The sequence below is a fragment of the Botryllus schlosseri genome, chromosome 2 (genome assembly GCF_051294905.1).
Source record: "Botryllus schlosseri isolate E-star chromosome 2, Bs_hap1, whole genome shotgun sequence".
NCBI classification, from domain to species: Eukaryota; Metazoa; Chordata; class Ascidiacea; order Stolidobranchia; family Styelidae; genus Botryllus; species Botryllus schlosseri.
Window position 1 is genome coordinate 26,799,524 of NC_137237.1, and position 27,922 is coordinate 26,827,445.

Consider the following 27,922-nt stretch of genomic DNA (forward strand, 5'->3'; position numbering starts at 1 on the left):
GCACCTCATATAACAAGGAGTCGCTGGACCAGGTTGTTTCTGGAATGTGATATGCCACGGCTCGTATAAATACAACGTATGTACAATAACGGTTTTTAATGCTTATCTAATTTTTCGACTGTCCTTATTTTTGGGTCCATGTCGATGGCAACCCTGCGCATAGATGTATTTTTAAATGTGAAACACCGGTTTCTGTACTTGCGCCAGATATTATCTCAAAAACAAGTTATACAAACACAAACATCCCTATCAGACGGATTTGGTTCTTATATAACAATAAGGATATTAATTGTATAAATTTGTAAATGTGAATGTAAATAGTTGATTTGTTGACTATGCACAATTCGCTGACTTCTTACATGCAGTGTGTTTCGTTCGAGCTATTGTTTGAGAAAGGTCGCAGCAGAGAGTCACTAAAGATTCACCAAAGGAAAGCTGAATATTCTGATAACTTCCGAGCAAATAATTTTTGAAATTGCCAAGGTATGTGTGCTCGTTTAGTGCTGAGTTTCTTTTCATGCTGCCAGCACCATGCGGAGAGTGGTCCGAGGTCGAAAAGCAAAGAATTTAAACCAAAGGCGGTATAATGACGTGAAGAATTGTAATACATAATAAAGGTTCAAACTGCAGAACCTACCAAGGTTCGTTTGTGGACGTGAACCTACAAATATCTGAGGTTCACACACAAATATCTGAGGTTCACACGCAGAACGCGAACGTGAACCTCACGTTCGCAATATCCCTACTTTAGGCATTTCGAATGGCTCCTTAGTTGAGAACCTCTGGTTTATCCTTTTCAGTTTTTACCGAAATATAGATAATATTTCACTGGTGCGACGACCATTGAGATAAATCGGTCCATCTCCATTACTCTAGTTATGTATGTGTGTAGTATGACGCATAGTAATTATGTAATACATTGGAAATGAGCGTAACGAATTGCAGGAGTGTTGCTCCTTAAAGAAGCAGTTGAGCGTGCCGTTGTGAGATATAGAAAACCAATATAGCGGCGGGTTTATTAGCAAAGCCTTTGTACGGTAGACTATCTTTCTAGATTGTGATGTCAGCCTCGTTTCAGTGTTGTACAGCGATCGTCTTCATCGTAACCGATAGCTGTTCAAACTCATAGGGCGTAAAATTACAGAACGCAGGTAACATTATGTCCAGTTGGACAAATTAGTTGTAACAGCGCCGTAGCAACAGGTTGCTCCTAGTATGGTCGACTATGCAGACATCACTGTGCATAGCAAATAATTGCCGCCCGAATGTTATCGAATGCATCATGACTGCAGACATGGGGTAATCGCGATTAGTAATCGTAATCGATTACGAGGATTACAGCATTTTCAAGTAATCGTAATCGCAATTGATTACATTCGAAAAAAATTCCGAAGTAATCGTAATCGTAATCGACTACTTCCTATATTTAATCGATTTCTTTGTGAAAGAACGATTACTTTCTATTTGTACAATGACTATGACATAAACTGAACATTCGTGAACAAGGAAGATATATTAAATTATACCAGATTAGTGATCAGATAGCACAAACGTTCAAGTTTCAAACGCCACTGCTCATTATTACGTCAGAAGTATTAGTTTTGCTCGTCATTGCGTCAAAAGTATCCAGGCCACACATGGTAAATGGATATTCGAAGTACACATTGTACATCGTATTGTGATTGTAAGAACACCCGCCGTGCCGTAGGCTATATCACTCCAGCTCCGGACGCCACTACCTCGCAGGAGGATATTAATTACCACTCAGCGTATAGTTTCATATAGTAGCTTATGTCATTTTTTGAAGTTTGGTTATACTGAGTGAAACGCAGTCTGATCGTTGATGGTTGACCAGTAGTAGACCTATGTATAGTACGTACGTACGTCGTACGTTCACCGAACAACGATTTAAAATTTTGTACCCGTCGAATAATACGGTACGGTTCCCACAACGAAGCTTAAAAAATCAACAGCTGCTTATATGTATCATAACCGAGCCTTTATTTGCCGTTTCTCGTACCGGCAGCTTGCAGTATCTGTAGTAAGTTGAACGCAAAATTTTATATTCACTTTAGCTTATTCTCATACGACTCTACTTGAAACGGGCGCCAATCGTTTTTTCACAATTCTTAACTCAACATTTGGACCTGTCGCCATAGCCACCCGCTTATATACCAATATTAGCGTGGATTGTAGCTAGAATCAGGACCAAAACAGCAATTCGCCCTAACATCAATCGTTGGTCTTGGGTCCCCAGGGTGGTCAATTTTCAAGTTGAATATTGAATTTCGTCGATAATGTTGGTATTTGCACTATTATATTACTGTTGATTTTTAATCCTATATCAGCCCCCGATGGTCAGATTTACTTGTATACCTCGGGGCACGTAATTCATAATTATAACATCTGGTATGTTGTTATATTTACTTCATTGTTTGTTGTAAATTCGTGACCTCCGGTATGTTATATAATCAAAAGATATTGTATTCTTTACTCCTCTGTGGGTGCCCAGGGTGGCATTTTCTTTGTGGGCTCAGATTTGAAGGACAGGACTATTTCGGTCAAGGTATTTCTTTAATAGCACACTTCGTGGAGTCGCATGTTAGCCGAAACTGCATGTCTTTTGGTGTGTCGTGGCGTGGTAATTACTGGTACCGAAATGCTTATTCCTATAAATTATGCATGCTTTTTTTCTTGAAGGGAAGAGGCATGCATTTCAAAATCAAGGTATTTAAAGACTTTAAGTATTTAAATCGCGAAGCTCAAAGAAAATTTTCGAGGTAATTAAATCTTTCGAAAATACTTTAAAATTTATGTTGGTTTACTTTTGAGTCCCCTTCGGGCTCGCTTCCACCCTGTTGGGCAGTTTGGGTGCGGCAGTTACGGACCTGGCAAGAATGCAAATCGTTGGGTGCGATAAATCGTCCCCCATAACGTTGGGCAATGAGTACATTATGATGTAACAATCAAATGACGCATCTTTTGTAAAGAAAATTGTTATCTCATCGCAATCCTTATATTTTCTTCTAATACATCTTCAAAGATTAGTTCTAAGAAGCAAAATAAATGTAATCGTGAGTTATCGTGATTACTTTTCCAATGTAATCGTAATCGACTACTTCCTGATGTTGCTGTAATCGTAATCGTAATCGCAATCGATTGCATTCATGAAGTAATCATCCCATGTCTGATCAATAGCTCATGTAGCAAATATTCGTGCCGATATCTAGTAAAGATTATGATATTTCTGTTGATTTTCGGCGATGCTGACTGCAGTCAGATTTCTATTGCGATCTACGATATATATCAGGACTTCGAAAAGTATATTATCAATTTGCAGTACTCACGAGGTGCAGTATCTGTTTCTCCGGCGTAATTGAAATAGCGTGACGCAACGTAGTGTTTTGGAAGCCGTCAGTTTATTGTGCAAAGCGGATGAACAATACTTAAAATCAGCTGAATTTTTGGAACGTCATACTACCACTTTCTATGGCAGTGGTTCTCATCCCGGGGTCCAAGGATCCCTTGGGAGTCCTTGATTAAGCATTTGGGAGTCCTTGGTTTCCTTGATGAATTTTGGGAAATAGCGACAAGCGATTTTTTTTACTGTCATTTCTCTCTTTAAAGAGCTTCTTGGAGGTACAGAACTTCAATATACAATTGAATAGTATATTCATATTGAAATGAACCCGAATATTTTCGGCTGACACTCGTCAGGGGTAATCGTCAGGAACTATTCTCAACTAGTTGCTGACGATTACCCGTGACGAGTGTCAGCCGAAAATATTCGGGTTCATTTCAATATGAATATACTATTCAATTCTCTCTTTAAATGCACATGTGTCAAGCTCGAGCACGCCAAAATAAACTGTGAACGGTATCGGTTTGCGTTAAAATAAATCTATGCTGCTGCCTACAATGTGTACACTGTATATTGACGTCACACTAAAATACTACTTCTACCACAACGCATGTCTATTACAGTCAGATCAGCTCTATTACATGATAGAAAGCATGCGGTTTAGTTTCGTAGAGGCAATAACAGCTACCTATTTAAATTTGCCCAAGTTGAATAAGTTTCGGTCCTACAATTTTACTCACTTTAAAAAAATTCGTAGCTCCGGGAGAAACCGCTTGGCGAAGGGTGACCAAGTGCTAAAAGTGCGAGGTTCAACTCCCGCTACGAACATCTGGCCATTTTCCTCTGCTGTGCAGATACAACAGGTCAGTCCTCGGCCAATGTTGTCTTTATTTATATATTTTCGCGCAATTTTTTTTTATAATTTCTTTATTTGAGTATTATGTCGATGGTGTATTCAACTTTTGTTCTTTATTTCGTTTTGAAGTTCTTTCTTTCTTCTTCTTCAACAACAACAATTTTACACAGTGCAGTAGTTGAGTAGCATAATTGCTAAAACTGTCAATAGTATGCAGTGGTGACTTTTGGGATGGGCGAGAGTAGTGTAGTAGATCGATCGTGACCTGGCAGGGGCTCTTATGGGCGCGGCGGCACGGTGCCGTGAAAACTCGTGGTGGCACGGTGACCCTTATCTCTTATGGGTGCGGTCGCACGGTGCCATTGTGTCTTATGGCGGGGGTCGCATGGTTACCTTTTCGGGTATAGGCTGCGGTGGCACGGTGCCGTGAAAACTCGTGGTGGCATGGTTACCTTTTCGGGTATAGGCGCGGTGACATGGTGACCTTTCAGGTAGAGATGATTTGACTAACGTTGTGGGTATAGGCGGCGGCGGCACGGTGATGAATATGTATCAAGTAAACAGTCACGTGATTGGTTCTTAGTTATTGTGTATATCACAAATTATTATGTATGACCAATTTGAAGCAATCCCAACGTTTACGGTGAGTGCGACAATGATATATTGTTATTCTTATGGCGGGGGTCGCAAGCGGCTCTTGTGTCTTATGGCGGGGGTGGCAAGCGGCTATTGTGTTTTGTGGTCGCACGGTAACCGTTTTCAGCATAGGGAACGGTCGCACGCGGCTTCGTTGTTGGTATGTCGTACTTCGTGTTGAATATGTATCAAGTAAATAGTCATGTGATTGGTCCTTAGTTAATGTGTATATTCCAAATTACGGCGAGTACGACAATGATATATCGTTATTCTTATGGACGCGGCGATGATTCGTACTTTCGGGTATAGGCAGCGGGTGGAATGTCGTACTTTCAACAAAAAAAAGGTGTGAAAATAGTTTGCAGAATCTAGGAATCACTAGCAAGGTAATATTTGGTAATTAGTTTACCAGAGAGCCGGCGTAGACGGTGATTCCAATACCAACAATAGCCGCGTTCACATACTAACACTCCAAATAGGTGTGAAATAGTTTGCAAAACCCCGCGAGCGCTGACAAGATAATGTCTCGGACATAACCATCTTTCGCAGCTTCGTGTTACAGGCAATCGATCGCTCACGCGGTGAAATTTTCGTAAGCAGTTTGTCACAGAACTTGATTTCACTCGTAAAGATTTAATAAGTAACGAATAACAGACCGCCAGTGTCGGTAACTTGAATAGCGACAAATTATCACTTATTTCTACTCTAACCCTGATCCTTTGTGAAGCGTACGCTTATTCAAAAAGGTGCGAAATAATTCTAAAATCCTACGATCGCTCACAAGATAACACCTATAAGACATAACCATCTCTCGTGACTTGTGGTTACATACATCGCAATCGCTACAATGTAATATGTTGGTAGTTTGGTGCAGAACTGGATTTCACGAGTCTGATATAATAAGAATATTACCTATTAAGTAATAAGCACCGAATAACAGAACCGTCGCAGACGGTGACTTGAATATCCAAGATTTGATACTTTTCGCGATCGCTATATGTTTCACGTTGACTTTGGTTGCGTGATGCGAATCATGAGAATATTCAATCAATGTGTCAATTTGTCAACTTGAAATGAAACTCACTACACAAACCAAGTTGATTCGTATTTGAATGTGTTGATCCGGTACAACTCTAATCCTTTGAGAAATCCATTTACCGCGATCAGTTGATTCGAACGTAACTTGAATATTGCTGACTCCAACTTCAATCGCATCGAATTATTCACACATTCCTCGCTGCTGTTTCATACCTATAGAATCAATACCAACTAACTAAACAAGAATCAAGAATAACAAGTATGCACATACAATAATTGTATTTATTACTGAGAAATCAAACGCTTAACAAAACCACGCAACTTATCATTTGTCAACTCTAGCATTACCAAAAAATCCAGGTATTGTTGATTGAGAATCCTTGAGACCTTATTATTAAGAATGTTATAGTGCGGCGTCGGAATCCATTCGCGGGATGTACTAAAGGTAAATTTGGGTAATCCAAAATGAAATATCTCGACTTTGACATAGTCTGAATTAAAATAGATTGACAAACATAACTACCAACTTTCACCCAGTCACATTTCGAAATTATACGCATATTGATTTGAGTAATGAAATATTACAACTATATTCGCGATCGGACTTTCCGTTTGGCAAAGATAGTTTGAGAAATACTATCACTATGACATCTCAACATTTTAACATCTTGCCATACACAAAAGAGTAGAATACAAAAACCTTGTCAAGTCAATCCGTTTGTAACTTACCCAACCAACTCAACAGTATCCTTATGAAAAGTAGACAAGACTACGCGAGTAATCACCACAATCCAAAATCCATAGCAAGTTCGGTTGTATTCATAGTCCGCCAACTCGTATTTTTTTATTCAACTGTAAAAGTCGTTGCTATTCTGTAACCTAAAGTAATTACTACTCGGTGCGCACAACTTGAGATTAACATATGTTTTGAGTATATGATATTTGAATGTCTGACCAACGTAGTTAAGAATTCATTTCTTACGATCGAACACCGGTGTTACATTGAAAGTTATCATGTTGTAAACATTCTTATTAACACGTTGGTTTGACATACGAGATTTTGTAATAGTCGATCACGACTTGATTATTAAATTATGACGTAATTAGACCGGGGTTGTGTTGAAAGTTATTACGATATCAACAAACTTTTCAGAAACATTGTCATTAACATGTTGATTTGTAAAACTAGGCTTACATGTGCGAAATGTTCTTGATTTGAAAGATATTCCATGTTGGTACAAATCACTCTGTGCATTACGGATATCAGAAAATATTTTTACAAATGTAATTGTTTCCAGTGACCAAGACTAAAGATGAAACAACAATTTCGTTATTAAAACATTGAACACCCGACGCAAAATGCTTTATTGGTCGAATTCGTGACGGCTAATTGAAACGACCACGTACAGAGTCAGTATATCATAATTTCATGTCGTTACTATTGAATCCAGCAATTGATACAATTTGTTATCGGAGTTGTGACAGGAATTGAAACATATGCACTTTACAGAGTGTTAAAATATCACTTTTGGATATCGAGCGTCGTTCGAAGCGCGCGACCAATACTCAATTACATCCACACTCTCTGTCGTAGGCGCTAAATGTAAAATCATTACAAGGTTACACTTCAAGGCTTTGATCACCACAGAAGCGATCTGGAATATCTTCAATTGGGTGCATCCTATTCTACTAGACTTGGGTAATATACAAAACTCATAGCGGTATTAAAATCGAAATATGTCCTACATTGAAATCTACATAAATCTGTTTGTATTGTCGTTCATACTAGTGATACCGATTTGAACCGCCTAAAATAATTGTCATCATCTAACCAGACTACGAAAGTCGTTGTAATCACAAAAACAATTCGCATGCCGTTTGCTAAATGTGTCCTATAGCTAGGCGTACTAGAATTATTTGTAAAACACACACACACGATCAGAGAAATTAGAAATCTTCCTATTGTCATTCGTCAAAGTAGATATAATTACAGTCACTAAAAGACCTCACTTGTATGTGATTGAATCACCGACAATTAACTCGCTAAATCAATCCCTAAGAAATTACACTCACTCATCGGATATTAAACAGCGTCGCTTAATCGGTGTAGATCGTTTTCCTAAATGTAAATCATATATATCCAGCAGAAAACAATTTTCACTCGCTCGGAAATGAAACCGAGGTCTCCATTCGATATTTTGTTTGTGTCAAATACTTTGCAATGAACACATTGGAGTGGTTGAGCTTTACATCATCAAGCTGTCATTTGTAAATCAAGATTTCGGTCAACTTGTAAATGGGTCGCTTAACTAACCGACATTTAGTGATTGATGAACATACCAAACGATGCACATCCACCTCCGAAATACCGCGTTGATCTTAATTTCCATCATCGTGATAATCGAAGTACATTTCTTTCGAATTCGTAACAACCGACTTTTCTATGACATGATAAATTTTTGACAAGTTATGCTTAGAAGATTGGTTGCATATCTCGAAAAATAATATACCAGTCATATTGATACTGTTACTCCATTGATCGGTATTCTCGAACGGGTTGATTTTCAAACGAGTAAAATTTATTACTTGAGTAGTTCTGCTTACTATATTTAAATGTAAACCCATCCGTCTTTCAACAACAAACAATGATAAAAAAGTACGCAATCAAACACAACAAGTTTTACTGTAGGACACTAATTATTATCCCACATAACTCATTTCTTACCGAAGGCATATGAAATATATTCATGTTACACGAAAATACTCGATATTCCCATGCTAACAACCTGTACAATGATTGGTGGTGCTTTCAAACTGTTTCGATACCTCAAGAACTTTATTGTCTGAATGGATGTTCATGTATCTTAATAATCAAATAGTTCAACAAAGAACTAGTACGAACAGAAACATCAGAGTTGTTTACACAAAGTTTGTATGTGTACAGTTTGCGAATACCATGTGTAAGTCCAGCACAATTGCGGTAGCTATCCGAGTGTAGTTAACACAAATCTATTACAACGAGCCACGTAAACTTTCGTGAAAGAAAAGCATACTCACTTCCCGAGGGTTCTGTCAATGTCATAACAATAAATCAGCTACTCCAACAACAGAGTACATATGTTTTCTAGTCACGGCCCCTACATCTTTCACACAGATCAATCTAATTTGCTAACGAGAAGTGCTGAGTCATCACGTGATTGTCCTCACAACAAAACAACCAGTAGATGGAGCTGTATTAAAATTTTCCTAACCCTTTGCACACCAGTGACAAATTGTTTAGTGAATCGAGTTGTTGTTCAGCGTCAAGTCTCCATGTTGAAGCGTACATTAAAACATCGCAGTCACAATCCAATTAAAACCACGGATATATTTTCATTTCCTCACAAACTGCCACATACAGAAAAATACATTTTATTTTCCCAAAACATACTTGTAACCAATCGCTTTCATTAAACACACAACACCATAAAAGTATTTACTTTCTACAACATAGACATTCCGATGTAGTCAAGAAATATTTTTATTAATCAAAATAATCGACTTCTGTTTACGGTGTTACTGTGTGCATGTCATACATGCGGGGTTCGTATTAAAATGGACACGATGCGACTGAATGTAAGGAGATAGAAGTCTATCGCATAGATTTACATGTGGTCTTCGCTACGGTTTCAAAAAACGAATCATCTCTTTTGGGTTGATCGAGACCGAAAAAGTTAGTTACATGTATTCACGGTCATGATTGTGTTTGTCATATGCGAATGATAGGGTTACTGTCAAATCTACATACAACAACCTTCTGGCACTCATAATAGCAAATTCATTCTCCCCCTTCGTAATTGTATATTCACGACAAGTATATTGTACAACTCGACAGCTACATTTAACAAGACCAATGACACCGAACCCACGACGTTTACCTATGTAAAATCACCACTTTCACTTGGTAGTCCGTCGTTTACCTGAGTAAACATATCATTTTCCTTTGGATTTCTGACGTTTACCCAGAGTGACAATACATTTCGACTTGGAAATACATTTTCCCCCCGAGCAACAAACCATGTTCACTTGGAAATATCTTTTTTCCCTGAGTAAGAAACCATTTTCACTTGGAAATATATTTTTTCCCTGGGTAACAAACTTTTTCACTTGGAAATATATTTTTTCCCTGAGCAACAAACCATTTTCACTCGGAAATATATTTTTTCCCTCGGCAACAAATCATTTTCACTTGGCGGTCCGTCGTTTACCTGGGTAAAATATCATTTTCCTTTGGCGATCTGGCGTTTACCCAGTGTAACAATACATTTTTCACTTGGCCATCTAGCTTTTCCTAGAGTAACGAAACCATTTTCATTTGGAAATCTGACAAACACACCTGGCAATTTGGTATTTGTTGTATTGACGACAGTTTGAAATAGATTACAACGAACAGTGATGGAAATATACACGGACTACTGGTTTCAGAGTATACCCGCATCAGTCGTATCACATCAATATCATCGGTTAACCACATGCAGTATGCCCTTGTACACCGAAATGTATGTTTTGGAAAATTGGACAATAAGCTTCGATAGGTCTGTGATGTCCAGAATCAAAATGTCTGAATTAAACACCCCTCGTCGACTTTGGTAACTGGTTGGTAAACGGATAATGGTGTTCGGAAAACGGATGAATTTATGTTCCCCAATGCGCTAACAACTCCGGGTTACTAGTGAGTTTCCTCAGGTCTGTTTACCATATTGTGTCTTTACTGGTCAATACATGTCGCCCCAGTCAGCTGAAACCGGATGACCATAAGAAAGAAAAATTTGAAATCTTTATCTTAAATTATTCCTGATTAATTAAAAATTTAAATTAACTCTACGGCTGCTTATACTTGTTAGAATTGAACAAAATTTGGTGTGCAGCGTTTTATAGAGTAACCTGAAATTGTAATCAGTGAATCACTTAAATCCGAAAAAAAAGTTATTTTTGAACAGCCTTACTGTTACGTCCATGGTTGTAATCAAGTCACAGTGTTCTAATTCAAAAGTCTCGTATTGTAAAGTTGAACATAGGTCAACTCGAGTCACTTTCATTTTGTCACCGAGTCAGTCTGCTGATTCCGAGTGATGCTAGGAAAGGTGGTGTCTAAGCCCAAGTCACAAATTTCGGTCTCGAGTCATCTACGGGTCACGTTTCATCATCATGCATAGACAATGTGACGTAATAGCAGATATTCCTCCGCATGGTAGTGTTTGAAAGTGATGTGATAGTGAGGTTTAATGAGTAATTTCCGGTTTTTGGAGCAATTTTATAATCGATTTTACTTTTAATACCCGAGATAAAATCAGTTTGCACCTAAATATGAGGTTTGCCGGTTCGAAACCCTTACTATAGGCCACTGGTTCTTAATCGGTGTGCCATTTACGTCTCGCAAGTGTGCCGCGAGAGATTTATTCGAAATTTTTGAAATTATGCGCTAAATAATTCTAGTCTATAGCAAACGATCAATAATAATGAAAGCGGGCTTGATGTGAAGTTTGTACTGTAGGCCTACATTTGTTAAATCAAAATCACCGCGAATTCGCTTTACTTGACATATCGCCTACCATTAAAGTTGAATTGAGTTTTGCGCATGCGTCGATTGAACGCAGAGAAGAGCCGTAACTGCCGTGGAAATGCGTTTGGTTCCTTAAACGCCTCTAAGCCTCCGTATTCGTTAGTGGCGATCGTCCTTGGCCTGTTCGATGCGTTGGTTAATTACATCGACAATGCGGTAGTGGGCAGAGTTTGTTTTCAAACAAATCTTATGAAATATAGTATTTAAGCGCAGACCGAAGTTGCAATGAGACCGCAGCAGGCTAGTTATTTGGGCGCAGATGTAATAGCTAAAAATTCAAATCCGCACTCGGAAGCGGAGAAAGTTATTCTTCGGCTTGCACTAGAATTGTAAAATGATCTTTGGGACCAAAGCTGCGGAAGAATTAAAAATGATTCCCGTGTCAAATTTGTGCAATTTCTTCTTTGAAGTTGAGCAAATACTATACTTGAGTGCTCCGAAAAGGTAGAAGTACTTAGTCAGAGAACCTTCTGTACGAATGTGGGTGCTGCTATGTATTCTGGTAGTTTTCAGGTGCCGTTTGCCAGTTGAGAACCAAGTGTGTCGCGAACCATTTTTCATTTCCAAAGGGTGCTGCGAGGTCAAAAAGGTTGAGAACCATTGCTTTAGGCTGCTAAGTATATGTATAACGATGCTTTTTGCTTGCTATTCGTCCGTACATCTGAGACATTAGCTCATCAAAATGTTATAATATTATCTCGAGAATGCCCATGGAAGCACTGTGTGATTGTGATCAAGGAATATCGCATATATAGTTGAAATTATCGCCGCTGTGGCTAGAACATTCGATGACTTCACATCTGTGCACGCCCTACGAAGAGAACCGCTACAATTTAATAAAGATAGCTGCAAAGCAAGCTATCAGCAAACATTTGCTATGCAGGTTTGAAATACAATTAGATTTGAAGATCTTCTCTTGGCGACAAGCGATATAGTTTAGGGTTGCCACGTCCGGAATTCGCCGAACATGTCCGAATTTCATTGTTTAAACTGCGTCTGGGAGGAAATGCTGAAATATGACTGAATGTCTGGAATTTTGAAGGCATGAAGGGAACTGAAAATTTTTTGGTAAATAAAGATAAACAATATCTTATTTTTGCAAGATTTATGCAACTTGAAATTTTTCTTCGCGCTGCGCGCGATTAATTATCACATATTTTGGTTTTAGTACGGATAACCCTGTCCTCGCAAAAACTACAATAAAAAATTAAATTAAAAGAACTATCATTTACTGTCATAAGACTAATTGTAATCGCAATTTTAAGAGAACCCTATATATCTTAGTGTCGGTAAGGCCGTTTGGATGCTTAGTCGAAGTTTTTCTCAAGCTTTTGGTCGTTTTCCCTTTTCTGGGGATCGCGAAGATGTTCAACGTAATCAGATCTACCACAGACCGTGAGTAAGTCTTGGCAAAGGTCCTGACGATTTTTATAGTAATCAGCTCAACAAATTTTGAAGTGGGCCATGGAACATTTTTTAATTGGAGAAGGAGTCACGACCATAAAAGTTTGGAAACCACCGGATGTGCAACCTGCTGGTGGTGACCGGCATTTCGGCTCAGTCTTATCCGTGTGACAAGAACATGACTTAGCGATATACAGTTTCGTTGCCTACAATTTCAAAGTCATCATCTCCACCAGCTCTACCGCTAACTTTGACCACGTGGGCTGGGAGTGGATCAATTTTACAGTGATATTTGGAAGAACAAATATTATTGACAAAATACATTCAAAAATTTTAACCACCAGATGCACATAGAAACCAGATGCATGAAGTAAGTACACCAGAAGTTGCATCACTTACCCTGTGATGGGCCTCAGACCAGTGTTATTTTTGGAGCGGGCGTCGGCTTAAGTGTTTTTTCGGTCCTGGCTACAACACTCAGTCACATATCTGTACCGAACTAACAGTACAGCAGGGCTGTCAAAAACACGGCCAGCGCGCCAGACAATTTCATCCGGCCAGTGAAGAAGTCTGTTGCAGACCAAATGAGAATACCGACCCTAGTTTAGTTAATTCACGACATATGTTGAAAAAAATCCAATCCTGTATAAAATCGATACGGGCAAAAGTATTGCTAGTATGACGTCATTTTCAAACTCGCTAGGGGGCGCTAATGAGTGTCCGGAATTTGGGTCACGAAAATATGGCAGTCCAAATATAGTTGTGATCACAACATCTAGTGACGAAGCATTGTGACATCAAAATATACGTTTATCAAATGATACGTACTTGGAAAAGAGAAACCAGCTACTGCAGATCATTCCTTCCCATTGATCCTGCCAGCAAGTCTGCTGCAATGCCCAGACGTACAATAATGTTCCAGGAGGATGGGCCACTTATCCCTGATTGTGGTTACGGTGACACGCTCATTGATTATTATTTTGATCACTGCAATGGGTAGGTTGTTTTCATCATCATTTTTACTCCCTCGGTGTATCCGTGGGTCTTTCTGCATTTTTCAAGCAGTTAATACTCGTTATCAGTGGTTCCCAACCTTTTTGGATGTCGGAGCCGCATTGCAAACTTCAATATACGTATGGAGCCGCATTAAAACACTCGAGTAGGCTACTTACAACGAAAATTGAACGGTAGCTACAGCCTACCTCTGGATCTCACCATCCATCTAATTCAAAAGCATGCACATTAGGGTTATGACTAGATTTTTTTTCAAAATTGTGTGTGTCCTGTAGTCACAAATGATGAACTTTTGTGTCCTGATTTCAAAATTCACAGAAGTTAAGACTGTTTAAACAAAACATCCCGCACAAAAATTTTACAGTTTTCACTGTATGAGGGATAGGCTTTCTTTTGTAGATACAGACTATATAATACAGGGGTGGCCAACCTTTTTGCTAGTCACGGCCGCATTTCGATTTCTCATTTAGCCTACGGCCGCACTCCAGGCGATAGTCGTAATGAACTAACTGGACGCCAAATAACCAAGGTAAACTGTATATGTCCTTCTCCAGCGATCTCCGGATGAGTCTATTTATTCATACTGGCTTACTATACGCACCGAAATAACTAGTTATCATGGAAAAAACATCTGAGATCCGTCGTCATGGTCGCGCGAAGCGCAAAAAATTTAAAAATTCACGAATGAATTTCGTCATTATTGTTAGTAGTTTCACATATTACTATCACACATTCATCCTTTCCCAGCCCATGTGATCAGATTCATCGATAGAGTTGATGGAAGAGGTGCTTTCGGAAATTTACGGAAAGTTGTCAATAATGTTGGACCCGCAGTGGGCCAATTGTTATTAGCCAATTTTTTGCATGTTGTTATTTGTTGACATCCCATCCGGATTGTCGGAATGTCAGTATAGTGGAAATATATGCGAATCGCCCAATCGTATCAGAAACAAATTTCTTTCCTGAGAAGCACACGATTCCAAGTTGATAGTTATATATGGACCGTATCGTGTTCCTCTCCTGTTCACATACTATTGTGGGGCTCAGATTGCAAAGGGCGTTACTATATTAAAATCGAAAAATGAAGTTAGGATTGTATCGCACGCAATGCGAAGAAAATTCCAAGATTAATTAAAATCTCTCAAAGATTCGGTAGTCAATTCATAAATTCAATTCGCATGGCGACGGCCGCCAACACATACTAATTGAATTACGTGACGACGGCCGCACCAATTCCCTTCTACGGCCGCAGGTTGGCCACCCCTGATATAATATAGATATCGGCTGATTTCAATTTATCTGACCCGATTCCATTTGGAAAGATTTAAAATAGTATTTTGGTAAATTGTGATCGCCCAGATTGGAATATTCCTATCCTGTTCTTGTTTACAGTCAAAATTAAATAATTAATAAATAATTATTAATTCCGATTTTAGATGTAGACTGTATAGATCGTATAATTTAAATTTGTCTGACACAAATCAAACTGAGTGTTCGAAAAGGCGAAAGTAGAACAACTCTAGATATTTTCAGCGGTCTAAAAAACCGATTAGAGGAATATGATGTATAGGACGATTTGAAAATCTCATATATCATATGTGACACCGTAGCATCTGTTGATACTGGACGGCAGAATGGCGTTGTTTCGAAACTGCAAAATGCAATGATGAGCAAGGGTATTCCTGAACCACAATATATTGTTTGCCAACATCATATTATCGATTCTGAAAGCATATATTAGAGTCTTCAATCCAACGTCTTCAGCAAATCCAACTCTCAGCTACAAATTTGAACGCTAGACTGAGAATATTGATATATTTCATACAACTTACAGTTTACAGGTGTCCAGATGCAGCCTTTCTAGTTTTTTTTCTTGTTCAAGTATAATAATGGCTGTAAAGATGTTCAAATGAATGCCCTGAAGCTTTGAAAATGTGCTTATATAAATAATATCCAACTTCTTTTAAATATCGGCTGAATGTATTGGGGTTATCGGTCAAGATGTGAGATATCGGTTTTATCGGTATTGACCCAAAATCCAATATCGGTCGGGTTCTAGAATATACCAAAGATTATTTGCTGCTATCTTTGCGGTCGAATGTCCTGCAGCCATAAAGTGCCTTAAAACCCCATTGGAAGTCGGATATGTCCGTCGTAGATGTCCCTCGCACCAACATAATGACAGAAAGGGAAGTCAAATTGATGGATGAACTTTACGAGAAGTGCAAAAGGACATATATATCAAGATTAAATTAGTAGCAAAGAATACCTTTAAAAATTTTTTTTTTCTATATTTGAACCAGTGTTGAAAATTGAAGTTAGTTTGTGCGGAAATTTTTTTTTCGATTTGAACAAAATGATTATAATTTTATTAATTTATACCAAAATGTTCATTAATACCTGCTACAGGCAACATTTTTTCAAGTCATAACCGTAATGCACACAGACTTCTATAGATTATGTATCGGGTATTTTAGCATTTATAGACGTATAGATTAGCGAGTGCTATACAATAAAATAAACTGAAATGCATATCCTCACTGCAAAATACTAGTTTGTCGTTATGCTATAGCTCTTCATACATTCTAGCACACTGGCACACTCATTGCACAAGTTTGCGGGGGATTACACGCTGAGAAATATAGGACGTATTGCCATTTATACTTGACTATGAGCCGTCAGTTTGATGCTATTAAAGTTGTGTCGATATCAACTCTTCACCAGCAGAACTCAAGCTATATCCTTGTCTTCCGAGTATTAGGACCAGCAGAACTCAAAATATATCCATGTCTGCCGGGTATTCATCCATGCGTTTCACGCTAGTCTGCAATAATTCTCGTTCCCGATTTTCAGAAGCGGCCTTGGACGTCTTTAGACAGAACTATTATCCTTCATTTTAGCATTCATTTACAGAAATTTACTACAACTATTCATAGAATCAAACAACAACTGTCATCTATTATATTTTTGTGGCATATTTATACTTTAGAGGCCAATCAGAGCCGCAAAAAGGCTACCTTGGAGCCGCATGCGGCTCGAAGAGACTCGGTTGGGAATCACTGCTCGTTATCTTCCGGTCTTTTCACATTCCTCGTAGGCAGTGACGTGCGGTCCAATGAGGCAGGTGAGGCAGTGCCTCACCTGTCGTCTGGATGAGTAGGTGAAAATTGTGAAACCCCTCCATCAGTCGATGATTATATTGATGTTACACATTGATGTTCATAAATAACTAAATTGGAACATTTTTTTCACCCAACATCATCAATTTGCATCATTATTATTCAAAAATACAGCGCGAAAGGAGAGGTGAGGCACAGGTGAGGCACGGGCGGTCGTGCCTCACCTGCAACAATGCAATTCATCATAAATAGCTCGGAATTCTTAATAACTGGAATCAATGAAATGCTATAGTCACACTGATTCCGAAATTCTAACTATTAACAATGTCAGAGCACCAGAACCCCCAAAAATCACCAAGGAAGGTGACCTTTGCCTTTATTACAGACAATGCCATCGTAGAGAAACAATGACTAGGTGAGGCACAAACGAAACTGCTTCATGGATTATTCGCTAACAATTGGACAATCGAAACCGAGTGAAATGCGCTACCGATTTCGGAATCCAACAGTCTTGTAGGAATTATATAAGATCGAAGCGACGGCCAGCCAATGCGTAATGCGAAGCCAAAACATTCCCATACTTATTATGTAGCTGTTATGTATTTTGCACCCATAGCTACGTTAAATTGTGGTATGTGATAGCTATTTGCATAGCCTGCATTGTCGTTGTTTGTGTCCTTTATGCTGTGTTCGACTGCAATCCCTTTAACCGTTAATTGTCGTATGTGATTGTGATAGTCATACTTACAACGCCTGCGTTGTTGTTTGTGGTAGTGGTGCCACTCATAAACACTAGATCTAGTGTATTTTGACTTGACCTAGTGCATTTTCTTTCGAAATTCAGCAAATCTAGTGTTTTTTTACTGAATGAAATTTGTACCTGAGGATGCTTTTTTCATGCTCTTCGAATAATCTACACCAGAAGGCCTACTTGAAAAGAAAGTAAATATTATTTGTCTAAACATGCCCATTTGGCACAATAGCGACCAGTCCTACATGTATTATAGAATGTGAAATTGCAACGGCTACCAGTGTGCAAAGAAAATTTTATTCTCATTTCAAGTCTCTTAACGTGCCTGTTGCTCTTTTATTTGTGGGGGGGGCGGGGGATGGGGGGCGTGCCTCACCAGCCGTGAACCTCACCGCACGTCACTGCTCGTAGGGGAAGGCCAATTGAAACAACCATACCCTTGCACATGATTCTCTGTGTACTTGCCATCATTACGTCACCACGACCAAATTATGTCTATATTTTTAATTTGGTTGACTGTACTTACTGACGTTCCTTCCTTAAGTAGTCAGTCGAAGAGTTTCGAGCAGAATAAATTCGTCATTATGAACATAATATTTGTGATATTGGAGTATTAAACATACGGAATCTTGGCCAGTTTCTGACACACGGTGTTAAAATTGATACACCTGATGTCTGTGTAATCCTATTGCATAGGAAATTATAGTTTATAATAATCGTTTTTTATCTAATCATAAAAATGCCCCACAGCATTGAGACCAGGGCTTAGGAGCAGCCGTTAATTTGCATTGCTCCAGCTCCGGCTCCGGAGCCTTCTTCTATCATACAATAGCTCCGGCTCCAGCTCCGGAGCCGCATTATTACCACTGCTCCGGCTCCAGCTCCGGCTCCGGCTCTGAAAATTATCGAAGGTGTCTGTCTATATCAGGGTGACGTAGCCCGCGGTCTCCGGGCCATATGTGGCCCGTGAGGAGGTTTTGAGTAGCCCGCGAGTTAGCTTCGCATTATATTATCGAAATCCTATTATATTATCGAAATTGAATTGCTCAGATTGTGAACTTGCAAGGCCAACCAAAAATATAAATTGCCTGACCGCGACACATGGGATGTTGATGACTAAAATATCAGTTCCGACGTATTGGCAGATCCAGGGTCCAGTCATATTTTTAGTGAATCGTCTCACATTACAGTAAACTAAGAGAGTAAGTAAAATTTTTCTTCACGCTCCGCGTGTTTAATTGTCACACGATTTCTCTCTTTGTAGCCTACCCCCTCCTGAAAATGAAAAAACGCCTGATTTAGCCGATTGAGTCTAACTATACTCGCAATTACGAGAGAAAGTCTTCACACGTTCGCGCTCGCAGAAAGATCGTCGACGATGAAATGTAGGGAAAAAATGATTGTCGTATATTAGCGGAAATCTTCGATATCAATATGTCCAGATGCTGAATAGTCATGTCCTTGCAAACTGAGCCCAGCAAGCGGTATACAGTCGACCCACAATATACCCAAGTAATAATAATATTAACTTTGAAAATTTTACGCGCCTGCTAGTGGGCAGCGCACTCGTTCGTCAATATCATGTGGCCCTTTAGCCGAAAAGGTTGGCCCCCTGGTCTATGTAGATTACTAATTTACCCGTAGGTTGGATGTCTATGGTAATCTGGAGTCAGTCAGCCGTCAGTAACATCGGATGCAGCAACGAAGACATAGGTGTCGCCGTGCCGGCATGTGACGTCATAATGGATACTTGATAACTGTCGATAACATATTAGTTGCACTAGAACGCACTTTACTCCATGCCATTGCTGTGTACAGCATTAAAATTCTGATGGGGCGTTTTAACACTTGCACTGCACTCACTAACATTAAGTCATACCGCTCAATTCAATCTTTAAATGTGCGATAATATTATTCAACAGTTACTGAAGTAAGAGCAATATGGGCGGATATCACTACATTATCAATAGAAATTCGATTGGTACCAAATTGTTCAAATGGCCAATGGTTTGACGTTCGGTACTGGTGCACTCGTTACCAGTCCATCCGGTGTCGATCAAGTTTATCGGAATATAGGATAATATTTTCCCGTTTAAACGAATCGGATAATCGAATTAAATACTGCGCCATGCACATAACGATCTAAACTATATGCAGTAAGCACATTGCGCAATGCACATTTGCAAGTCACAGTGCGCGATAATCCGGGAATATTATAGTATCAAGCAGACATCAAGAATGAATTTACAAAACAGATGATTACAAATTGGAAATCGCGATTCAATTCAGTAATTTGTCTCCAACATAAAATACCATGGGGTCCTGCCATCGCATTGAGTAGCTCGCACCGCGGCAATTGTTTGCTGAGTGTAACTGCGTTTTGGGCTACTCTCCTGCCATCCATATTTACGCTCGAAAATCCTCACGGGAGTGAATGGCGATCATGCGCAGTAATGAATTCCAATTCGCATGTATAATTGCATACACAATAACACTGTCCAATTTCGCGGCCCGATTAAAGAACTATCACGAAAGAACGAGTATTAGCTCATCCGATTCATAGCGACGACGAGATGGAATTTCTGGCCTCGTGCTCGTCATATCTACATGTGCAACGAAATCACATTTTCATCCTCTCTCCCATTTCGCATAATACATAGTGATCATTATTTTCGAACCGTAAAATTGGCCAACAAGGTTGTGCTGATGATGAAATTGCGGGTGTGCCGAATACCCACAATATTCACAGGCATATTTAGCATACCGAGGTTCGGCACTCATGTATGAAAATCGAACATTGAACATATGACTGCTCTGCTGTTAAATCCCAAGGAACATGGTTAGTCGGAAAATCATCATCATCATCATTGGTTTATTAGCAATTTTATCAGTTCAATACACCACAAAAATGCGATACAATGAAAAGACAGGAAGATGTCGAAGCGACAAGGAGTAGTCTATGGAATCTGACACCCACCTTGGCCTAGGCGATGTAAAGAGGAGGCATGCACACTGAATGAAAGTAAAGAAGATAGTATAGAAAAAGAATGCGACAAGAAATAGGGCGGCATGTCATGGGAAGCGAGATCGATAGGTCAATCGTGGTCCGGTAATCTTGAGGATGGACTGTATTTATTTAGTAGTAATTGCTTGTATTTCGACTTGAAGGTAGCGCCAAAGAGGAAAAGATTCCTAATTTCGCGAAGGCCTGCTGTTGAATTATCTGAACTCAGCTGATAAGATTGTCGCATATATAATACCATCTTATGAAATACGTCGGAGCCGGAGCTACCCCTCGAATAACTGGCTCCAGCTCCGGCTCCAGCTCTGGCTGAATTTTATGTAAAGCTCCGGCTCCAGCTCCGGTAAAAATGCACGGTTCCGGGGCTCCGGCTCCGGGCTCCGGCTCCGGCTCCAAAGCCCTGATTGAGACAAAAAATATTTTTGGATATGCATAGTAAAGCGAGTTACGATCGCCTATCCGTAACTTATTGCGTCTCGCATTGCAGTGAATTACCTTGCGCCAATCTTTGTGACTTTGTTACGGCTTACGGCTTAAAGAGGTGTAAATTTACGAATTTTTCTAACTGTGCGGTTCAACTTACACTGAATATTGCTTGGTGAAATGATAGTGTGCTTCAAAATGTTTTTGCAGACTTCTTGTGTACCGCTATCGCACAAAATTATACTAAAGCTTTTTTGCACGTCATGCTGCTCGTGCTAAACGTGTTTGTGACCACAATATGTGTTATACAGAATTCGAAATGAGTTTTTGTGGAAAGAACGACATGAAATTAGCGACGCATACACACAAAAGCAGTGAACTGGTACCTGTAATCGTGGTGTTATGCCATCGTACGCAAGTATATACTGTGTGTATTTATTTTGCAAGTGTGTCTGTTCCCCACCAGAAACCCTTGAATTTCACTTAAGTTCTCTGTTGGGAACCACTTCTGTATAGTTATACAAACATTTATTAATTGCGATTACGCGGTAGACAATAATACCAAAAATAATTAAAATCGATGAAATTATTTAACCCTATCATATTAGAGATGCAACCGAATAAATACTTTCAAAGGAAGCGACCATATAAGGTATAATCATCATGCGGGTGTTGTCGAAAATTAGCCTGAATGAATCAATCATCAAAGCTTGGGGTGCATTTTACAGAATATGTAATACATTCTCATAAACTATAAAAGAAATTACGTCGATTGCACACATAGCCTGGGACAAATCGAGTATCCGAGTGATTCGATTTCTAATCGAGTGTTGAGCTTCGAGTCGAGTATTCGCTAACATTAATTATGTCGTCATATAATTGTATGTATCACGTGGAAATTCCAAATACGTATCTATATTTTCGTCCACAACGAACATAGAGCAATTTATAGATAATTTATTATTTGTTCGACCATACCAATTTCATTGCGCGATTGGAAAAATGCTACTAGTTAATTACGACGCCACAGTAATGAAATTCTTACTGACTCGGGTAGATTTGTAATACGTGTTTCTGTTTGCGCGCTGTGATACGACCAATGGAGTTTACAAGGCCTCCACGTCGTGGAGAAAGCACCAAAACTATAATTCTCGTTGATAAATAACTCCTAATGAAAAGAGGCGTATCATTTCAGTATTCGAAAAATCGTCCTCCACTGCACTACTCGAATAAAGACGATTACTACTCGAATCAGATTCAAATACTCGAATCACTGCGCTCAGTCATAATTTAAGCCAGTGGTTCCCACAGTCAGTGCCAGCGCCCCCTGGGGGCGTTCGCGAGAGTAAAGGGGGCGCTGGCCATGAAATGGGCTATTGCGTGTCACTGGCTATAAAATTGGGCAGTAGAGGGGCACTGAGAGCAAATGGGGGCGGTGTAGGTTAAGACGACAACTGCTGCGTAGCGTTGAAACAATTGGTAAATAAAGCAGCTAAATACGCTGTAAAATGCAAAATCGATTCAGTCGGGGCAATTTAGGGTCGTCCATCTATTCATTCAGCTATACCGGGAAAATTCGTTGTTACATAACAATGTTGATCCTACCCATCAATGGACTAATTTAGCAGTCGGCAGATTCCCTACAAAGCGTAGTTCATTGTGTGCTGTGAGAAGTACGAAGCATTTGAGCAGTTATTGCTCACTGCAAGGTGTGATTGCTTTTGAATAGAAACTGTCTTGCGTCATTTTAATCAATTTCAAATAGTGCTGCGACTGTGGCATTCGACACACCGTTCTAGTTGCTAGAAACGATGTCGCTTCTACTTTACAAGCATATTTTCCAAAACTTATGAGTACAATATATTCGTTCTTAGAAATGATAAAACCGGATTCAGTGATAAGCCCGTGACATTCCGTCAAAATTTAGCGACACGTTAACTGTTTCAATTCCCAAGCTCGCATGAGCTACCGGTCCGGCTCGAATGTCCGATTTTGATGGAGAAACATGAATCAATCATCTCAGAAAACTGTACAAGGATATGATGATTTGATTCCAGGATGTATTCCAATTAGGAAATCCTTACCGGATAATCAATACATTTTGTAAAATTTCCGAGCATGAAATGATTGAGGAGCTGAAGTGTAGATCAATTTTGAGTTGAACTCAAAGTTCAATATCTCCAATCGATCGTTCTATATACACAATCAAATAGAAATACTGTCACTGGAATCGGTTTGACTTTTTCGTCGTTGCCCTTCCCCGCTCATATTTGATAGAACGTGTTTTCAGTGCCGTGACCAAGTTTCTGACTAACAGCAGAAACCGACTTGACACACAAAAATCAAGCTCAATATTACGAGGATGATGATAATTATAGCCTACACCAGCTTCATCCGTCTCATTATTAGCTGTAATAAATGCAGAACAACTTTCGTTTTATGATTTAGACGTGGTGAGAGCGTTGGTGAGAGGGTGGGGGGGGGGCACTGTCACTTTATTCGTGGTCCAGGGGAGCGGATGCTCAAAAAACTTTGTGAAACTCTGATTTATGCCATAAGCTGGATTCTAAGCCATTCACTCACATTGCTATAATTCGTTTGGTTAACGTTAAACAGTCAACAAACTTCTTTGTGATAATGCAAAGATCAAATAACTAACCGCGATTAACAATATGACTCGATTTCATTATTAAAGCTAAATTATCTGTCGTGAACTTAAGATGTATACCAGTTCAGACATTTCGCCATGGGCCTCGGCCGAACTGGCAAACTGTTACTATGTCTGAACTTACATTGCGTGTAATCATGCGCAGCAATTTTAAGCCCCGCTTATGATTTACCGGTATCTTATCAGTAGTGCGAGAGTACCATTTTGGATTCATCTGATTCTCGATTCTTCGTCAAGGTAACGGAGGTCTAATGACTCATCAAAGCAACGGAGTCATATTTTAAGCCGTAATAGTATTACTTTTCGAGAAAGACAGTGTTTCACAATACAAATTCCGCGGCCCAGGAAAGAGGTGAATAAATGGCTTTATTCGGCTTTCAATGGGTACCTCTGTCGCATGTACGAATATAGTAAATTTTGGCAGTTATGGTCTACGCCAGGGGTTCTCAACCTTTTTTGGCCTTGGCCAACTTTGCGGTTTAAAAATGTTATGTGGCCCACCTCTTAGCCTAAAGTATTAGTCCTGCTCGATGAATGGTTATCGCCGACGCCCATATGCGTTTATTTCTCTAAAATATGCGCATTTTCTTGCTATTCATTATGAAACCCGGAGCTCTGGCGACATGAAATCGCGCGAAGTGCGAAGAGAGTTTTCATGCTGAATAAATCCCCGTCAAAATCGCCGAAACGAAATAATTTCGGGTCTCCTTTGAGCTTCCCTCCATCTCAATTGGAAGGGCCTAGGGTTCGGTAGTTATGACCCTGGCAGCCTGTATAACTATTGTGTATATTTTGGCCGTCCACTGTTCCACGCATACGTCGCGAAACACAACGATCTAATTCCCGCATCGCACGAAGTCCGTTTGCGTGATTGGGGTTTTAGTTCATGTATAGTGGGGAAACTGTGGTAGGGCCAGCTTCAAACAATTCTTAACGTCATTTCGGTTAATGGGACACTGCAGAGAAGTGGAGAAAGAATTTTTATTATGCAAGCTGTGCGTATGTCTTGTACCTACTGAAGTTGCGATGTCAGAACATTCAATCCAATGATACAAACAATTCATGCGACTGTTACATTGTGTAGCCTACAATGATTTCTAGGCCAGACATTTATAGACGGACACTCAAAGGATTTATGCACTGCTCTAAATCCTTAATTCAATACGATTCGTAGTCGTGGTGCCGACTAATTACACTTGAAGTTGATAATGAATTGCAATTATAAATATTTTTATGTTACAATAATACAGAAGTACTGTAAATCTACATCAAATGTACTTCAGTTCGAGTTTATTGCACACCCTTCTGAACGGCATACGACGTATGACCCTGTAGGAATACTTGGTTACTTCAGCATTAACTTCCAGTTATTACATAAACGAAATCATTTCCGTTGCTGTTGACCGTAGGTTTTCATCATAAGCGTAGCTGACGGACAATAGATGTCGTTTCTCCCTCCCATTTTCGACTTGTAAATTGTGACTACAAGCGTGTCACTACATATAATCTGAGTCGGCTGAAAAGCTTGATAAAGCCTACCTACGTACAACCCGATAATATGAATATATGTTCTGAGCCAATAACGTAATCTTTCACTAAATCTACAATGTTCCGAGTAGTTCTGTAGCCCACCTCAAAATTCCCCTGTGGCCCACTGTTCGATATCCCCTGGTCCACGCGTCAGGAAGCCAGCAAGCAAAACAGCAAGCAAAATCGAATCTAATGTCGCCCTGATCTCGGGAAAATGGTTTGGGCTGTGACAGGAAGGACAACCAGCTTAGATATCCAACCAGACTATAACGCGTATCGCAAATTACCGTGATCAAAGAATCCAATGCAAATTTATTTTTGTTTTTATTGAACAGTTTTGGCGCTTATGGCCTATTCGATCATTTGCTTTCCGATCATGAATTTTGTATCGTTCAGGTCTTTTACTCCTGGTCCGCTTTTCCGGACGGCTTCTAGTCACGCCTGCATTCATCATCTTCCACTCTCTCTCCCAAGCGTCCTCGTCAGTGTCTGTTGCTGTCGATCTTCGAAGCCTCGACTTCGCTTATTGTATCTGGGCTTTTCGTATGACACCGCATATGCATCGAGATCGGCGATGAGCCAAGATCCAATACAAGTGTATGCGGTCGCATTCGCATACATCTTCTGAATAGATAGGTTCTAGTCTACCTATGAATGAAATGTACATTTCAGAAGTATAGTAAATTAAACAATTTACTAGAGCTTCCACTTTCTTGATTGTGTTGAGTTGATTCAGTGCGACGGTACCATAAACTTGTTACAGTGATCCCAAATCGTATCCATGGAAACGTGAATCGTGATTCGATAAGTGTATGAACCAAATTCGAAGTGAGTATGCAGCTAAATCAGAGGCGGGCAACTTCTCCAGTGGATGGCCTGATATGGGCTAATAAAGATCCATTAATCGCCTATTTATCCACCTATACAAGGAGCAAATGTAGAAAATGTAAATTTTAGTTGTAAAGCATAGAAACCAAAAACTCTGCTTGATGAATTTAATAACGTAATGTAGCTTACTTCAATAGCTGTTGAAGTCAATGAGACATCTAAGGTCGATTAAAGTTGTCGACAAATTTTTTGATATCTGGCCGCATGTCACAAGAAGAAACCCTCAGTAAGATTGCACCTGAATACATTTGAACGCAATCATTTTTTGTTAATATTCATGGTCGAAAATGTTTGATCGAAAATGTAAGTAGATCCGAGCCGAACAAGTAGATAGTATCATGACCATCTTTGTCACGTTGAAACAAAATAGTGTCGCAGTAGATGCATGGTGTAGTAGCGACTTACGAATATATTGTATAACAATTGCTCATTATATCCCTGAGTTCTCATTGCAAATTAACATTGGACAAAATCTGTCAAATGTCAAAATTTGTTTTCGCGCTTGGCACGAAATATTTGCCAACGAACAATATTTGCAACATGTTTCCAGGAATAGCACATTTGAATAAAATATTCATAAATATTCCCGAAGCTTTTCGGCTGACCCTCGTCAGGGGATATCGTCAGCAATAATGCGAGAATGCGAATAACTATGTTTTAACAACAATGTATATCGCTGATGATGACGTCACACAGAAAATATACAAAGTTGAAAAAACGAGAGGACTGTAGCGTTGGCACGGAGATAGCGAAGCAAAACAAGTTAATGCGCGATTTTTAAATGATAGACAAATTCTTTCTGTTGGCATAGACTAGGTTCACTCATAGTGATGATGATGGACTCAAGAACAGACAAATGAAATGAATTGCGACCCTTAGCCAATACAGAGAACATGTCCTCATAATAATTAGTAGCACAAGTATGATTTTCGAATAACTGTTTGCCGATAGAAGACTTTGACCCATGGCCTGGTTATGTTCGAGAACAAGCGGATTGTTATGCTGTGATTTCGAAAATGATTAACGAAATATACTTGTATCTGAGAGCTACAAAATCGTAAGAAAATTTCTTCATCGTATCATAATGGATGATGCTGTTGAGTGTTGTGGTTCACAACCTCGCATGAACGTGATATGATCTGGGTTGCTTTGTTTGGAATACACTCATGTTAAGATTAAAAACTGGGTGCAGCACTAAATTCAATGTGAGCAAAGATCTCTATAATTTCCAGTTGATTTACTAGTCACATAAGGCATTGGGTCATAGCTATAACCATTGTGATGTCATCAGAGTTGGTCAAAGTACTTACCATAGGTCAGGGGGGGGGGGCAACATACGGCCCGCGGGCCGGATCCGGCCCGCGGACAGTTTTCCGTCTTATATGATAATGCGGCCCGCGGATACAGTCTGCCGAGATTTCCCGCCACTTGCTTACGACGTCAAATTTTAGTGACTGTATGTTATTATATACAATACATGTATGCGCACTGCGCAGCGTGCGAGTGTGAAGCTTACTCGTAAGTTCGTCGAAACGGGAAGAGTTGGATTATCGGCATTAACGATGTACTCATAACCCTAATATCGTTTTTGGTAATCATGGTGTTTGTCG

General features: G+C 39.5%; 1 protein-coding gene and 1 long non-coding RNA gene across 2 annotated transcripts in view; one reads left to right on the top strand and one right to left on the bottom strand.

Moving 5' to 3' along the window:
• Positions 1-27,922, bottom strand: part of LOC145457130 (uncharacterized) — a 252,504-nt gene that overhangs the window by 190,123 nt on the left and 34,459 nt on the right. The gene's annotated exons all lie outside the window — the stretch shown is intronic.
• Positions 1,009-27,820, top strand: LOC145434331 (uncharacterized). The gene is made up of 3 exons (XR_013913338.1): positions 1,009-2,641; positions 2,701-2,780; positions 4,119-27,820. It is a non-coding gene; the product is annotated as an uncharacterized LOC145434331 (long non-coding RNA).